Source organism: Electrona antarctica (assembly GCF_951216825.1).
Source record: "Electrona antarctica genome assembly, chromosome: 21".
NCBI classification, from domain to species: Eukaryota; Metazoa; Chordata; class Actinopteri; order Myctophiformes; family Myctophidae; genus Electrona; species Electrona antarctica.
Window position 1 is genome coordinate 34,777,693 of NC_136802.1, and position 18,435 is coordinate 34,796,127.

An 18,435-nucleotide genomic window follows, 5' to 3' on the forward strand; every position below is an offset into this window, starting at 1 on the left:
CTCCCCATGCCTTTGGCCTGGTGGAGACAACAACGATGAAGGTACTGTACATACAAATACAAACAGTCATCAACAGCTGCCTGTGAGTGTCCGCTGGCCAGACGCAATAAAGATTAACGAGGTCTGGCAGAGAGCCAGAGATCGTCTATACCTATAGCAGTTTTCGGATGTTATCAGACAATTTAATAGCTGTCATCAAGACCATGGACAATGGAGCCAGTATGGACATTTCCTAAAAAATGTACGTTGTTGTCAGCCATTAATCAGTCTGATGCAAATGTGTTGGTCGTGTTGTCTGACTACCAAACCTATTACTAACCCTAACCCTAACTTTAACCCACGTTTCCTAGTTGCCTGCAGTACTCGCGGTAGGCAGTATGTAGGAAATGTCCATATTGCGCATGGTCTGATACACCACAGGAAGAGAAGGAGGTGGCGTTGGATCAGCCAATGCTCTGGAAGCCCAAATACCAGCGTCACCAGACAAGCCCTTAGAACCCGCGAGGCACAAGAAAGTGGGGCGCAGGGACCTTGAGACTGACATCAAGCAGTGCATGCATGGACTGACATGGAAACATTTTCAAAAAACATCTAAAGAAATATCTTATTTCTTCCTCTCTGTAGATTACATGATTTACTTTGATGTGTTATATTTTCTTTTGTGTGTTTGTTGTTGTATTGTTTATTTCCCTTTTTTGTGCAGTCTGTGTTTTTTATTTCTTTATTGCACAGCTGCCCCCCTTTGCCAACTTGTAGACCTTTGTATTGTTCTTAATTGAACTTTTAATCTGTTTTAAATCAATGACCTCTCCCATACAGGAAAGGATTCCAAATAAGCCAGCTGGCTTCTTCCCTTCCTTGCATTGTATTTTTGTTCTTTGATATGTTATTGTCTATTTTTTGTACTAAGTGCTAAATAAATAAACCTAAACCTAAACCTAAACAGCTGGAAAAGAAGGCCCAGGATAGAGGATTGTAGTCAACGGCCTATGCGCCATGAAAAGGAGTGATATAGGCATGTAAGTAATCAAATCTACAAAGTAACTAGGAACTAAAGTTTTCAATTAATTGTAGTGGAGTAATAGTACAATATTTTCCTCTGAGATGTAGTGGAGTAGTAACAGTAGGCTATACTGAAAATTGGAAATGGCCTACTCCAATAAAGTAAAAGTACCTAAACATTGTACTTAAGCACAGAACTTGAGTAAATGCACGTTTCCTTTACATCACTGCGTCCGGGGACCCCCCTCTGTGTCCCTTGAGGTTGTTCCAGGGGATTTGTAACTAAATAGACCTTTTAAAATGTCGGATTTAGCAGACGCTCTAAGGGCCGATTCATACTCCTATTTTACCGCTGTTTCGGCGCTGTAGTGCCGAAATGATTTCGGCTCGTCAGAAACTTTCAGTAGCACCGAAGAGCCGACTTTAGGACGGTACCCGCCCCCCCCGAACCTCAAATGACGTCACATTGTAGGCTCTACAGTGCCGAACCGACTTTTATTCGGCTCTAAAATAGGAGTATGAATCGGCCCTTATCCAGAGCGACTTGGAATAAGCAAGCTAATCACAATGTATAGAGATGGTGGAGTGCCTCAAGAAACATTACTATATGATCACAGGTAATCCTATAGAACCTATAGCATTAGTCTAAACCAGGGGTGGGCAACTGGTGGCCCGGGGGCCACATGCGGCCCCCACCTTCACTTAATGCGGCCCGCATGTTAATATCAGAATACTGATATTTTCAGCTGTTACAATTCCAAACCCGCATTAATTACTTCATGACTAGTATTAAATGACTATAGTACTTAAAATGTTAGTCTTTTTGTGTCCAATGTAGTTATGTTAACAGTTCATAAAGTTAACATAACTATAACTAAATGCAATTGAAATTCAATAAAAAGGTTACTTTTCAGGATCAGGTTTTCAATTAAAATATAGCAAAAATAGCTGATCTACAAGCTCAAAACGCGTCGCATTGCGACGCGCTTTGAGCTTGTAGATCGGCTATTTTTGCTACGACAGTAATGTGGCCCCTCTGGAGTGAGTGTGGAAATATATGGCCCTTGCCATGGTCAAAGTTGCCCACCCCTGGTCTAAACTCTAAACAAGCACATATGTGTGTAGCAGAGTGGCTCACAGCCTCAGCCTGATGGCCTCAAAACATCTCCCCAGAGTCATATAGGGATATATAAGGCCTAGGGACAAAATGTGTCCGTGTTTTTCTAGATTACATTCTAGATTTTGTTTTTAACACACCATGTTCTTACTGAATGTCCAGTCTCCAGGTTCTCTCTAGAATAACACGGCGGGAACCCCTTTTGGTGTTAGCATTATGTTATGCTTTAGCTATTGAAAAATAGCAGATCTACAAGCTCATAGCGCGCGCTACGAGCTTGTAGGTCCGCTATTTTTGAAAAATCGAAGAACCACTGACAGAAACATAGCTTTTTCAGAAAACTGTCAGGATGTAGAAGACATTTATAGAATCTGATCTCAGGTCAAAATGGGATAATTACTAGTGGTTCTCAAATGTTTTATTTGCAAGGACTCTGAGAGTGCACGGGTCCATTTGGTTCCATTTTAAACAAAGGGCAAATTCACAACGGCGTTTACGCTCATATCGTGAGCGTATAGGGACATTTACGAGGATTGCCACGTTATATAAAGTTATTATAAAGTTTCACGTAGGCCTAATGATTTAAATAGACTATTGCCTAGGCCTACTTAAATCAATACATTAACAAGCTCGACGGCAACGCGTTGTGGACTTGTAGATCGGCTATTTTCAGCAAGTGAAAAAAACAGTCATTACGGCGGCATCAAGGCCCGCCAACTAAAATACATTTTGTTCGACCGAATCAACTGTAGATTTAGTCGACTAAAATCGTGTGATATTTAGTCGCCTAAAACACATTAACATTAAGACATTCCAGGTGACTAAAATGTGACTAAAACTATGAGTCAAAAGACTTATGACTAAAACTAAAATCAAAATTTGCTGCCAAAAACCATCATGGCGATGACGCCCCCTCGTACAGGTCTGTACTCTGAGTTGAAATGAAGGCTATGATGAACTCTTAGTTTATGGGAGGCCACAAGCACAAGGCACGGGGTCCCTGTTTACCACCACTGCGCTATAGGGTTTTTTGGATGAACCAAAGGGTGATGATGCAGGGGAGGGGCTTATATATCGCTTTGATCGATGATCGCTAATGGCTTTCGCTCTGTGAGGCTCCTCCAATCCATATGGTTGCGGCTGTCGCGCTCTCTGCCACTCTCTGACCTCCCCCTTGGTGCTGGATGTGTCCCCCCGCTATCAAACCAGTGGTGTCACTTTACCAACAGATGGTCCCTTGTCCCTCTGGGACGGGGGGACAACCATCCTCCAACCAACAACACCACTACGACTCCCATGGGCAGGCACATAATGAGAGAGAGAGAGAGAGAGAGAGAGAGAGAGAGAGAGAGAGAGAAAATGAAGGTATTCCATGATACAAATTACAAAATGATGAAAGCGTCATAAGACATTCATTTAAATTACCTATAAATACATAATTATGAGAGAGAGAGATAGTACTGACGGTTCTCATCCTTTTGCATTTCATAGATGCATTAATCCAAGGACCCCAATTTCATATCATTTATTTTTTTCTTTTGTTCGTTCTCTGAAAGCCTACTGATGGCTTTAAATATAAATCTGTTTTTATGAATCATGTTCTTATAATGTTCCATCTATTCTGGACTCAGTCAGGTCAGCAGTAGCAGCCATTTCTCTGAACCTGGTACAGCAGGGGTGGGCAACTTTGACCATGGCAAGGGCCATATATTTCCACACTCACGATGAGTGCGGAAATGCGACGCGCTTTGAGCTTGTAGATCAGCTATTTTTGCTATATTTTAATTGAAAACCTGATTTTCTTTTTGCTATTATTGAATTGGAATCCTGAAAAGTAACCTTTTTATTGAATTTCAATTGCATTTAGTTAACTACATTGGACACAAAAAGACTAACATTTTAAGTACTATAGTCATTTAATACTAGTCATGAAGTAATTAATGCGGGTTTGGAATTGTAACAGCTGAAAATATCAGTATTCTGATATTAACATGCGGGCCGCATTAAGTGAAGGTGGGGGCCGCATGTGGCCCCCGGGCCACCAGTTGCCCACCCCTGTGGTACAGAGTATTCTCCTCTCTTGGTTATTGCTGCTGTCGGGAGGACAGCATGCACCTAACTCCATTTTTGAGGTTTTGACCTCAAAACACCCTTTACTGTCTGTGTGTGTTGTTTCAAAAAATATTGACCTGAGATCAGATTCTAAAAATGTCTTCTACATCCTGACAGTTTTCTGAAAAAGCTATGTTTCTCTGTCAGTCGTTCTTCGATTTTTCAAAAATAGCAGACCTACAAGCTCGCAGCGCGCCACTCGGTGGCGCGCTGCGAGCTTGTAGATCTGCTATTTTTCAATAGCTACATAATGCTAACACCAAAAGGGGTTCCCGCCCAAAATGGGTTTAAAAACGCTTTGGACAAAACCTCTTAACTGTATTGGACCCTCAAACTGTCTGCTAAAGCAGCATGCCTTCACCACGTCTCTCCCTCCCATGCAAGTCATTGACAACATCTAAAGTCACAACATCAACTTTGATGAGGCAGTATTGCTTTGTTTTCAAAATACAAGGTTTTCTCAATTTCCTGAAGAAAAAAAAAATCTTCCTGAAAAATTAACATTTTGGAGTAATGTGGTTTCTTCCCGAATCACGATATAAGCAGAGATGTTATGGCTACATTTCCACCTAGCTTCAGTAGGATGGTCGGTGCCCTAATCGCCTGGCGGAATGTATAAATAAGTGTGCTGATATACTGATATGAAACTGTTTGTCATGAAGCTGAGAGAAAGGCTACTCTGGTTTTAATTAACACTTTGACTGCGGAACACGCTAAACCCGTCATTTTTCCTATTGTCTTTCCCTGCGGAACACGCTAAACCCGCCTTTTGTTTTATATGTTTAAGTTACCTTTTTAGGCCGTGCTGCGACCCAAGAAAAAGTGCCTAGAAAATGATTTTCGTTCCCGCGTCTTTGGCACTACGATTTCAATGCATATTTCCATAGACAATACCCTTCTGGACTTTGGGTTAAAGTCCTAATATCCTGCAGTATTTTGTCACAAGCCAGAAATGTATATACAAGTGTATAACCAAAAAACGAAAATCTTGTGCTGCTGTTTTTGCTTGTAAAATGTGTTATATTGATTGTGGCAACACAAACTATTTCTCAAATGTCATAATTACATATACCTAACATCTGAAACAAGTATTGGTGCCTTAGTTTAATCATGTGAATTTAGATCATTTAATGTAGCAAATTTGTTAAAGAAAACTCTTCAACTTAAGTGATGGCACCTAGCTCAATGAAACATACACAATAGTGAATTTAGCCAAAAGCTTATGACTAAAAAATAAATGCACTAAAGGTCAGAATTATTACAACATATGGTATGAAACATTTATTCAAGTATCACAAAGTGTCACAGAATCTGGATTTAGCAAGGGCGCCCAAGCTGGCAACCTTTGGGGTCGCCATAGTGGCCAAATCCATGGCTGCTATACCTAAAATGGTTTTGGCTGTAATATTTGAACCAGATGAGCTACAAATGCAAACATTGTGTCTATGTCATGTTTTTTGACAATTACAAACACATTGGAATGCTTATAATTATGATTGAGTGTGTCTGGAACATTAATTTGCATATTTACAAGATGGCACTAAGTGAAAACGACATTTTCACCCAGAACACCTTTAGGAACAGCCTAAAAAAAGCAACCTTTGTATGTTACACATTTAATTTATTTAAAACAATACAAAATGAAAGTAATGGAGTTCAGTATGAGTAGGAGTATGACCACAGGGACATTTATATGTCCGGTGTCGAGTTGATTGGATAGGCGGTTGTCCAGAACTACTTACAGTATATATGCCCATGCATGGGTATGGGCGTATCAGTATAGTGTAGTGTAGTGTGTAGTGCAGTGTTAGTGTAGTCATATATGGAGATCCGGTTGTCCAGAACCGCTGATTCAAACTACCTACAGTATATACACCCATACATAGATATTGGCATATCAGTATAGTATAGTATAGTATAGTATAGTATAGTATAGTATAGTATAGTATAGCATAGGCTATAGCATAGTACCAGTAAGTCTGAGGGCGAGAAGCGACCTCACCCTAACGGGCTGCATTAATAACTTTGGGGCAGGCCCATCTAGAGTTTACACGGACAGGTATCAGTCAAAAGGGAGACATCAAAGAGGAAGGATGGATGGGGAAGGATCAACAGGTTCTGACATACAGTATATCCATATGGAGATCTAAGGGTTGGGGTCAGTTGTAGAGTTGCTGGCCAATATTGATGACATTGATCTCCATCCCTGATGATTTCACGTTATGTCACTCACAAGACCTGGGCAATATGGGGGCTTTCCCCATGTATGGGGATTTTGAGTGATACACTGACTGACTGACGGAAAATGCGCAATTTCATAGTAAATGCGACCTGTGGTCGCAATAATATAGTATAGGCATATATGGAGATCAGGTTGTCCAGAACTGCTGATCCAAACGATATGCCCCTCCCTGATGACAGGGAGGAACTGTGGAAATCTTGCTGCATTGTGACCGATGGTGAGTGACTACAGTACGTCGACCCCCTTCAGTTTTTACATACCAGGTGGACATTGGGTTTGATGATGTCATCATCTACATGCTAAACAGGGCATTCACACACCTTGGCACCATGGGCAACGCAGTTAGAATCATGCTTTTTGACTTCTCCAGAGTCTTCAGAACTATCCAGTCACAACTGCTTACAGAAGCTTGCGTTGATGGGGGTGGACCATGGTTTGGTGGCATGGATCTCAGACTATCTCTCGGGCAGACCGCAGTATGTGAGACTGCAGGGTTGTCTGTTCGGAGGTGCTGGTGAACATCACGGGCGCTCCCCAGGGCACAGTGCTGTCACCTGTTCACCCTATAAACATCTGACTTCCACTTCAACTACAAGACATGTCAGTTGTCACCTGCATCTCAGGTAACAACACTGTTGAGCACGCATGGTTACGGAAGTTGTGCACTGGAGCAAGGCAAATAGCCTCTGGCTCAATGCTAGCAAGACCAAGAAGATGGTGGTGGACTATGGCACGACCAAGAGTGTACCTCCGGTTCCCAGCAACATATTAAGGTAGTGGAGAATGTAGACAACTACAAGTTTCTAGGAGTGCACCTGAACAGGTCGTTGGACTGGTCTGACTACTCTGGTCTTCTGTTCTTCTCAAGAAGGCTCAGATCTTTTAGTGTGTGCAACAGGATGCTGCAAATGGCTGGTGAGGAAGGCGTTTTATGTGGCGGCCATATTGGATTTTGCCGCCATGGCGACCCCGAAGGTAACTGGCTCGGGTTCCCTAGCTAAATCATTAGAGCAGGACTACATCTGGGCCAAATTTAGTCCTTTTAATATTGATTGGCGCAGAAAAATCCATAAGGCCCGTGACTATTGCTGAAATCTTGTCCATATACAGTAGGTGATTCTGGTCATTAAAGCTAATTATAATTGTTCAACATATGCAAGTTAGCATCCGGCGGTTTCTACATGCTGGGGACCCATATACATACTCAACATTTGTACTATAAAACTTTGGTGTACTCAACATGTCTGGGTTCACAATGGGACTCTATGGGCTGGCAAATAGACTGACTAACTGCACTTGAGCTGGGGGGGGGGGGGGGGGGGGGGGGGTTGTGCAAATGTCAGATGCTGTGACACTTTGTGGTACTTGTATAAATGTTTCATACATATGTTGTAATAATTCTGACCTTTAGTGCATTTATTTTTAGTCTTGTCCATTTTTTTCATTATTCCAATTTAGGGGGCGTGGTAACATTTTGATAGATTTTCAGCGATTTTGGGCCAAGGTGGGCTGCTTTTCTTTTCTACCTTTCATTACCCAGTAGTTTGTGACATTTTTTATGTATGAAACATACGCTTTTGGCTACATTTTCTATGTGTATGTTTCATTGTGCTAGGTGCCAATCACTTAAGTTGAAGCGTTTTCTTTAACAAATTTGCTACATTTTATGATCTAGATTCACATATGAGTAAACTAAGGCACCAATACTTGTTTCAGATGTTAGGTATATGTATTTATGACATTTGAGAAAGATTTGGTGTTGCCAAAATCAATATAACACATTTTACAAGCAAAAACAGCAGCACAAGATTTTCGTTTTTTGGTTATACACTTGTAGGCCTATATACATTTCTGGCTTGTGACAAAATACTGCAGGATATTATGCGGAGAACTTTTAACCCGGAGTCCAGAAGGGTATTGTCTATGGAAATATGCATTGAAATCGTAGTGCCAAAGACGCGGGAACGAAACCGAACGAAAAGGGACCTCGCAGCACGGCCTTTCTTGATAACTTTTAAGGAATACTGGGTTTCCGTTAGCCTGAGCTCTGGTCTAGAGGGGCGGGTCACGGCAGAGATTTGCGTCACATCATTTGGAGCGACGCCCACCCGGAAGGCTTGACTCCCATTTCTAGTCCAGAGTGGCCTGCAATGCGTTCCTCCAGGCTTTCATTTTTTGCGACGATGAAAATGAAAGCCTGGTACCGAGGCTAGGTTTCCGTCAGACACGTCACACGTTTGGATCACGTGACCGGAAAAAAAACCCCACTGACGCTCGATTCCTAAGGCTTCTGGGAAACCGAGGCTCAATGCATTGCCGCCCTACGGTGCGTGTCGGCCGCTTCCTGCTTGATCTGTGCCTTGTTGTTTATGTTTCGCATCTCCACGGCGGTGGAATGGTGGATATGGTGGCACTGGGAACTTCATAAATGCTAATAGCTATAGCTGGCACAGAAAGTATTTTAACCCATTTCGTCCTGACGTCGAAATTTAAAAGAAAATCTTCTAAATCCTCCAGTTTTCTGAAATAAATATTTTCACGATTTTTCAAAAATAGCAGACCTACAAGCTCGTAGCGCGCCACTCGGTGGCGCGCTACGAGCTTGTAGATCTGCTAAATTATAACTTGTTTAAAACACCAAAAGGGGTTCCCGCCCAAAATGGGTTTTAATAAACACTCAAGCCCACAGCCACAGTACCACCAAGGTTCGTGAAAATAGTAACAAGTTACTTTTGGCAAAGCGTAACATATTAGTAATATTATTACTCAAATTGTAAAGTACCGTAATTACTTATATTAGTTACTGGAAAAAAGTAATAATATTACTAAGTAATAAGATACATTATAGTTACATTCGAACACTGGATACACTGTATATATGTGTGTGTTTCCGCATTGCCGTATTGATACTTTTACTATAAGTAAAACATGTGAGTACTTTTTCCACCACTGGCAAACACATAATTGCAGACAGCGCTCACGCGCACGAACACACGCGCACGCACGCACGCACGCACGCACGCACGCACGCACGCACGCACGCACGCACGCACGCACGCACGCACGCACGCACACAGCAAAAAGGTCCGCCCCTCATGTCGTGTCACTCCAGTTCAACCTTGATGCCTCTCAGAAGCGGAACGGGTCACAACTTGCCTCTGCTCCTACAGTTTTCTGACTGACCACAGAACAGTCAGGACTCACACACACACACACACACACCCGCACGCACGCACACACGCACACACACGTTTCTTTCTTTTTTTTTTTTTTTAGAAATAGCAGATCCACAAGCTTGTATATCTGCATTTTTGAATAGCCAGAGTTCAAAAAATAATAAAAAAATTAAAGTTAAAGTAGTTAAATTGATTGTGACGCTATCGGTAAACAAATGTAGCTGCGGCGAGCCCCGGAGTCCCACCCAAGGACCCCCGCAGCTCCATGGACTGCATGTGGAGAACCAAGGAGTTACAGTGCACAACAGCTCAACAGCTGTTGTTGCCACGCTACTGGCGAAGAACACGCTTCTCATTTGCGATGGCAACCTCGTGTTTTGCAGAGTAAATCATGCCGTAGCAACAAGCTGTTTTGCAAACTCGTGTCTTTGATGTCACACTTTGAAACGGGACACACTTTGGGCCACTACACCCAAACAAAGTAGAAAAGTATAGGCCACACATGGGTTGTCTAAAAGCACTGGTTCCCAAACACTGGGCCGGGACCCATTTGTGGGTCAAAATACAAGCCTTTTTTGGAAAACGTTTGTGAATCAGTACTTCAATAATTCAAATCCATTTGTGCATGAGCATTTACAGTACTGTGCACCATTAGTAAAAAAATAAAATAAAGAATAACTTGATAAACAACACACACAAAAAACTGTGTGGACTGTGTCTGTCCCTCTCTCTCTACAATTTACAATTTACAATTTAGGCATTTAGCAGACGCTCTTAATCCAGAGCGACTTACATTAGGCAAGAACAAAAGTATGGGAATACATCACATCTATAAAATGCATTTATCAAGAAACATGCGTAAGCTAAGAACGTAACTAGAACATATCTATATAATGACACTATACATATTAACTATACATATATACTATACTATGCTATACATATGTAGGCTACTATGATGTGCTATGACTATATATACAATGCAATTATTGTGCTGTCTACATGACATGCTATAAGTCTGTTTCAAATGCTATCTAAGTCTAAAAAGTGCTATCTAAGGGGGTAGGATAAGTGCTATGGGCCATGATGGAGTCTGAAAAGGTGGGTCTTCAGACTACGGCGGAAGATTGGGAGTGATGCCGCAGTTCTGACTGCAACGGGGAGTGCATTCCACACTTTTGGGGCCAGAAGGGAGAAGAGTTTGGGACGTGTGGAGCGTTGGCCCGGCGTTTTTAGTGAGGGTACTTCTCTCTCTCTCTCTCTGCCCCCACCCCCTCAGCTCTCTCTGTCTCTCTCTCTCTCTCTCTCTCCATCCCCTGGGGCAGGACCTGTAAGCTGATATAATTGAAAGGCTCTCCTAACAACAGTGGCGTGCACAGATAGACACTAGGGGGTGCTAGAGCACCCCCTGCCCTTTTGGCAATGTGCCCTTTTGAAAAAAAAAGAAAAAACAACTTTTTTTTTTCTTCTTTTTTTTTGATTTTTCAAAAATAGCAGACCTACAAGCTCATAGCGCGCCACTCGGTGGCGCGCTATGAGCTTGTAGATCTGCTATTTTTCAATAGCTAAAGCATAACATAATGCTAACACCAAAAGGGGTTCCCGCCCAAAATGGATTAAGGCAACCGGCCGGTTCCACGCGCTGCACAAGGTGCCCTTTTTTAACTTGAGCACCTGCCCCTCTAAATGTCTGTGCACGCCACTGCCTAACAAACACTGAAGTCCCTGCAGGATGCACCGAAGGCCAGCCGAGATGAAATATATGCACGCACGTGCATATGTCCTGGTGAAGCCACTCACAGACTAGTGCGTATGTGCGTGCGCGGCGGCAGAAGGGAGTGTTGAACCAGCGGGCCTTTCTCGCTGCGCTGTTACGACGTCTCCTTGACTAAACAGATAGGCTTCCTTTTGTAAACCAACCTCCCTGCGATAAGAGAAAACTTTCCAAACACAATCCTATCAGGGCGGCCGTGTGCCGTGTGTGTATGTGGGAGTGCGCGCACACACACGCGCGCACACACACACACACACGCACGCACGCACGCACGCACACACACACACACACACACACACACACACACACACACACACACACACACACACACACACACACACACACACACACACACACACACACACACACACACACACACACACACACACACACACACACACACACACAGAGAGAGAGAGAGAGAGAGAGAGAGAGAAAACAAACGCACATATTGTCTAAATGCATGAAAAACTGTAATGGGCAAAATAAAAACACACGCCTATTTATTATTCACAGATGGAGGGAGGGATCGAGCAGAGAGGGAGAGAGAGAGATCTAGGGGGAGAGTTGGACAGACAGACAGACAGACAGACAGACAGACAGACAGACAGACAGACAGACAGACAGACAGACAGACAGACAGACAGACAGACAGACAGACAGACAGAGGTGTGAGCCTATACTATTAGAGTGATAGTGTGACAGTCTGGAGTTCAATTCACAGCATGCGGTCCAATTTGTAAACCAATCACGCATGCATGCTCGCACGCACGCACGCAAAAGAGATCTACAAGCTCACATCAGTGGTTCTCAAAGTTGGGGACGCCCCCCAGGGGTCGTTGAGGGGGGTCCAGGGGGTAGCATAGTTTTACTGAAGGTTAATAAGGTTAAGTTTAGGCATAGTTTTACTGAGGTTGGGAATACGTTTATAGGCATAGTTTCACTGAGTTTATGGTTGGGACTAATTTTAGGGTTAGGCATAGTTTTACTGAGGTTACACTTTGGAATAAGGTTAGGTTTAGGCATAGTTTTAATAAGGTTATACATTTAAGAATAAGGTTAGGTTTAGGCATAGTTTTAATAAGGTTATACATTTAAGAATAAGGTTAGGGTTAGGCATAGATTTACTGAGGTTATGGTTATGTTTAGGCATAAACTGAGGTTACGTCCCTACAAACCCTCCCGCGCACTCAGATCAGCCAACGCAGGAAAGCTGGAAGTACCCTCACTAAAAACGCCGGGACAACGCTCCACACGTCCCAAACTCTTCTCCCTTCTGGCCCCAAAACTGTGGAATGCACTCCCCGTTGCAATCAGAACTGCAGCATCACTCCCAATCTTCCGCCGTAGTCTGAAGACCCACCTTTTCAGACTCCATCATGGCCCATAGCACTTATCCTACCCCCTTAGATAGCACTTTTTAGACTTAGATAGCATTTGAAACAGACTTATAGCATGTCATGTAGACAGCACAATAATTGCATTGTATGTAGTCATAGCACATCATAGTACATATGTATAGCATAGTATAGTATATATGTATAGTTAATATGTATAGTGTCATTATATAGATATGTTCTAGTTACGTTCTTAGCTTACGCATGTTTCTTGATAAATGCATTTTATATATGTCATGTATTCCCATACTTTTGTTCTTGCCTAATGTAAATCGCTCTGGATTAAGAGCGTCTGCTAAATGCCTAAATTGTAAATTGTAAATTGTACGTCACACTACAGAATAACGTTAACTGGTGGTGACCGTTCCGATGTTGCCGGATGAGACCTGAGCGTGTTTTGGGGGCGAGCATTCTTGTATTCCTCCTGCCCCATAAGGACCACATGGCTCGGCAAGGCGTACTTATTTACTGACATGGAAATAAATGTTTAGAAATGTAGTAGAAAGTACACATAGCTGAATATACTGCGAGGGGGAAGTCTGTTGGGGGAGAAGCTCATACTGTATACCCAAAAACTTTTCAAGATTCTCGTTCAAAAATAGCAAAAGTTTTAAGTAGCAGACTAAAGGTCATTACACACTGGCGAATTAGCGACGCGATTTATTCGTGCGAATAATTCGCCTTTTTTTAAAACCAATTGAAGTCAATGCAAGCTTCCACATCAGTGGCGAATGTGCGAATGTGCGAAAATGCGACCGTTTTCGCTCTTTATTTGTTCGCTCCGGTGTTCGCTCCGGTGTCGAATTTTTAATTCGCGTCGCTAATTCGCCAGTGTGTAATGACCTTAACAGTTTGAAACTACTTTTGATGCTTTTGTGTGACGCCGTATAGGATCAAGCGGGACGTTCATTTAGGAAAAGACACAAAAAAGGTAAAATAGGTCAAATAATATGGTAGATAGGAGGTTTCTGTCCGACAACAACAATATCGGCCTATATAAATATGTACCAAAAAAACGAAACATGCGATGGTAGAGATCAGAGGCTTTTCTTCGGCGGGGTTCCGCTCTAGCCCATTTTGGGCGGGAACCCCTTTTGGTGTTTTAAACATTATGTTATAATTTAGCTATTGAAAAATAGCAGATCTACAAGCTCATAGCGCGCCACCGAGTGGCGCGCTACGAGCTTGTAGGTCTGCTATTTTTGAAAAATCGTGAAAATATTTATTTCAGAAAACTGGAGGATTTAGAAGATTACATTTTGAGGTCAGGCCTAAACGGACTAGGGAGCGTGCGAGTAAAGGCCGGGGAGTCTTGTTTGCGAGCAGCACACGGCTCTACTGTGTTTAATGGCTCTCCTCCATTCGGCTCAAACACTTTGAGAAAACGCAGGCCTGACATGTCCCTGCACAACATCACAACCCGGCGCAGCGCACGGTCACCCCGAATAAATCTGACCAAGAGAGGAGGGAGGGAGAGGGAGAGAGAGAGAGGGAGAGAGAGAAAGAGAGAGAGAGAGAGAGAGAGAGAGAGAGAGAGAGAGAGAGAGAGAGAGAGAGAGAGAGAGAGAGAGAGAGAGAGAGGAACGATTCTTGATGCCAAATGAGAGCTTGTTTTCTGGGAAACCAATGAATGAAATACATAAAAACAGCTTTTTGGCTGTCATAAAGTGCCTTTTGTGTGCTTCCACATAAACTGTCCTCAAAGCCTTCCATTGTGCGGTTGAATATAGTATATAGCTGCCTTTTTGTTGTTCACCCAAATTACAGACCTCGGGGCTGAATTGAGTTACTGTCGTGCGGCGCGGTGGTGCGTCCGAGAAGTGGGCCCTATACATGACGAGCAAGACGGGTCTACGAAAAATAAGCCCAAAAGAAGCGATTATATAGGCCACATGAAGCACTCTAACCCATTGACATTACATTACATTGGTTATTTGAAAACAGCCGGCCTACAAGCTCACAGCTTGTAGATCTGCTATTTAAAATTCTTGAAAAAGTTGCGGAATACCGTTCGAATCCACACAAATACGTGTCTCTGGCACTAAATATTTTCAGAAGGGGGGGGGGGGGGATCTCTAAATGTTATGATGAATTGAAAACGGTGGACCCTCTTGTAAGTGTAATGCTTTATGGTGTCGTCCACTCACAGTTAACAGTTTTTGTAGCCTATTGAGGTGTGCTTGAAATGTACTGTAATTCTGCAAACTGTTAATAAATACTTCAATCAATCAAAATCAATCAATCAATCAATCAATCTATCAATCAATCAAAAGTCTGCGGAAAAAAATATTTACAAGAAACTTATAGCAGATATGGCAACACTGCGTTGCCAGACTTTGCGTGATAAACAAGCCGACGGGTATACAAAAACAAGACCAAAGAACTATTTTCCAAAAATCTCAGAGGAAAAAAAGGGAAATAATTGGAATATCTTTTAAACATTTTAACAACAAAAATCTTAAATGCACTCCCTGGCACAAAATAATTTCAGACCATTAGGAACAATACATATTCCTTGACATGATAATCTTTAAGAATCCCAGGTTTTAACATTAGAAACAAGCCCAAATAAGCAGCCCAAAACACAGAAACTCGCACCAATATTTACAAGCGACATTGCAAAAAAACAATGCCCAAAGTCACTTATAAGTAGACATGGCACATCATCACATTTGCTTGATGAGTGTGTGTGTGTGTGTGTGTGTGTGTGTGTGTGTGTGTGTGTGTGTGTGTGTGTGTGTGTGTGTGTGTGTGTGTGTGTGTGTGTGTGTGTGTGTGTGTGTGTGTCTGAGGACTTCATCTGCCCCACATGTGGCAATTCATACGGCTCACGCATTGGCCTGCATACATATGCAATGGCACCGTCGCAACCCCCCTCAATAACCCACGCTTGGAGCAACGTCATCATCAAAATCGATGGTAACCATAAGCAAGTAAGTAAGTGTGTGTGCGTGCGTGCGTGCGTGCGTGCGTGCGTGCGTGCGTGCGCGACAAGTGTCACTTGTCACAATACATGAGTGTAGCAAATCCTACACCAATAACAGCAAAGGCAATTTCCCTGAGCATTGGAAAGCATCAACGATTGAAACGTCCAATGTGTGCAGAAAGGTTCAGCCGCTCTCCAGATACTTGTATACATACTCAAATCTATCTATGAATGCAGCAAGTCTCTGTACGTGTATACGTCTGTAATCCACATAACTCGAGAACCGTTCGCCCCACGAACTTCAAATTTGACACACACGTTCCACACCGTCACACGGAGTGCAGTGCCCTGCCTTGAGTCAGTCGGATACACGGTTGTCTAGAACCGGCACAAAAGGCTCTGGTCAGGCTCTGCCAGTATAGGACCTAATGAGTCTCCTCACCTGTAGAATTCCCAACCTCTGCCTCAGCCAATTCATTGCCACGGCAAACCCCACACCATGCCATTCGATTACTTAACCAGTCCACTTTTCACAGTCAGTTTGCACTCTTCAGACACAGGCAGACAGAACCTGCCTCCAGACAGTCACGTCACAAAGACGCAAGATGCAGCTTAGAGCAGGAGTCACTTCCTGGTTTTTAAACAGCTGGATGGAAATGAAGCCAAAGCGTTTCCATGCAGTTATCTGGCCAACGCTGCAAGTTGCAGCGTTTCCATCCACCAGCTGTTTAACGCATTTTTGGCGGGAACCCCTTTTGGTGTTAGCATTATGTTATGCTTTAGCTATTGAAAAATAGCAGATCTACAAGTTCTACAAGTACGAGCTTGTAGGTCTGCTATTTTTGAAAAATCGAAGAACCACTGACATAGAAACATAGCTTTTTCAGAAAACTGTCAGGATGTAGAAGACATTTTTAAGAATCTGATCTCAGGTCAAAATGGGTTAAAAACCAGGAAGTGATTCCCGCTCTTAGCTGCATATTGCATCTTCGTGACTCTTCGTGAGGAACGCAGACAGACGGTTAAAACGGGTGCTATGGCAACGGGTATTGCACACTAGGTTCCCAACTTGCGTCGTTCCCAAGTAGGCCGGTGGCCGACGGGCACAGGTCTATAGTGAGTATACAAGTTTTAGGCCTACACCTTTGTCAGGTACTGGCACTGCCCATAACTCCGGCATGCCATTACTCCGACTACGTGGCTTCATGTGCGATTCGGGTTAAAGGTTTAGTAATGCGGCGAGTCGGACCAGCACGTCAGAATAATGCACCGCCTGAACAATGATTTCACTTTTTTTCCCAATGCTTTACACGCACACACGACGCACGCATGTCACATGCAAGTTGCACGCGCACACACACAACATTCATTTTCATTTATTTTTATTTTTCGTGTTTCTTTTAGGTTTTATGACCTCAATTGCACCCAAAAAACCTGAACTTTGAACATACAGTGGTTTTCTCTGTGTGTTCTGAAGCCTTCTGAGCTGCATAATCCCTCAACAGTGACATCTGCTGGCAAATTGTTATGTCATATACGTGTGTGCAAATCAAAATCAGAGCACTTGTTTGAGCCAGAAAACCCCAGACCACAGAACATTTATTTGGTGCAAATGAGCTCAGAAAACGTAATTAAAAAATGCAGAATTTTTTTATGCATTACCCATTTAATCCCCCTACCAGCAACGCTTTTGTTATGAGCCGGGGGAAAAGATCACTTTGATCAAAAACTAAATCTGGGAAATATAGTATCCGAGATAAATGGGTTTTAAGAATCCAGTTATCATTGAAGTCTATGGTCTATCTAGTTTCCGGTCCATTGCCTTTTTATCGATAGGTATAGCAATACAACCGGGAGCTAACCAGATGATAATGAAGACCGAGATCTTCTCATAATTCAATATCATCTAACTCATCCTTGGCAGCCAGGTCCATTGGAGAGAAAAAAAAAACTCAGTTTAAGATGGAGTGCCACAATTTTTCCAGTTTTTCATGTGTTTATGAGGTGACAGTACTTCATTAGACACCCTGGAGTCGTTTTTATGTACAATGGTGTATTTACTTTGTGTTTAGGGATTATTCCTGGAGGCTGAACCTTTGACAGTCAAACGGGCCAATGAAATAAACAGTAATATAGTGACATCACATTATCAGCCCCTCCACTAACCCCTCCCTCTTTATCATACAACTACAGCTGTGGGTGTGGCTTCAGTTCAGGTGGATCACCACCCATCACCACCCACCAGGCAAACCAGGCATACTTAATGAACTGTTGGGCATGTCCACATAAAAGCATGATTTTAACAAATACTGTACACTTTTTGGAAAAAGTTTTTCCCCCTTATATTATAATAATACCTGATGATCTTGTTTTAGGGTGGAAAAAATCGTGGCACTCCATCTTTTAGTGAGTGACTCACTAAACACGCATTTTCTGATAAATAACGAGCTGGAGAAACATGGAGACTGGAGTAACAGAATTATAGAGCTATTTAACACTTAGTTTATCTCTTGCCGTACGGTATGTGCCTCCTCTCTGACAGCTAGGAAGGTTTGACGTGGCAGGGCATAAAATAGAAGGGCCTTGTTGTCACCAAAGAGAGTGGGAGTGGGACCTGGTGGCGTTCTTCTGTGCAAACGGCCCTTTCAATTTACACAATTGTCTGTGCAGAGGAGTTCCAGCTGCCTTG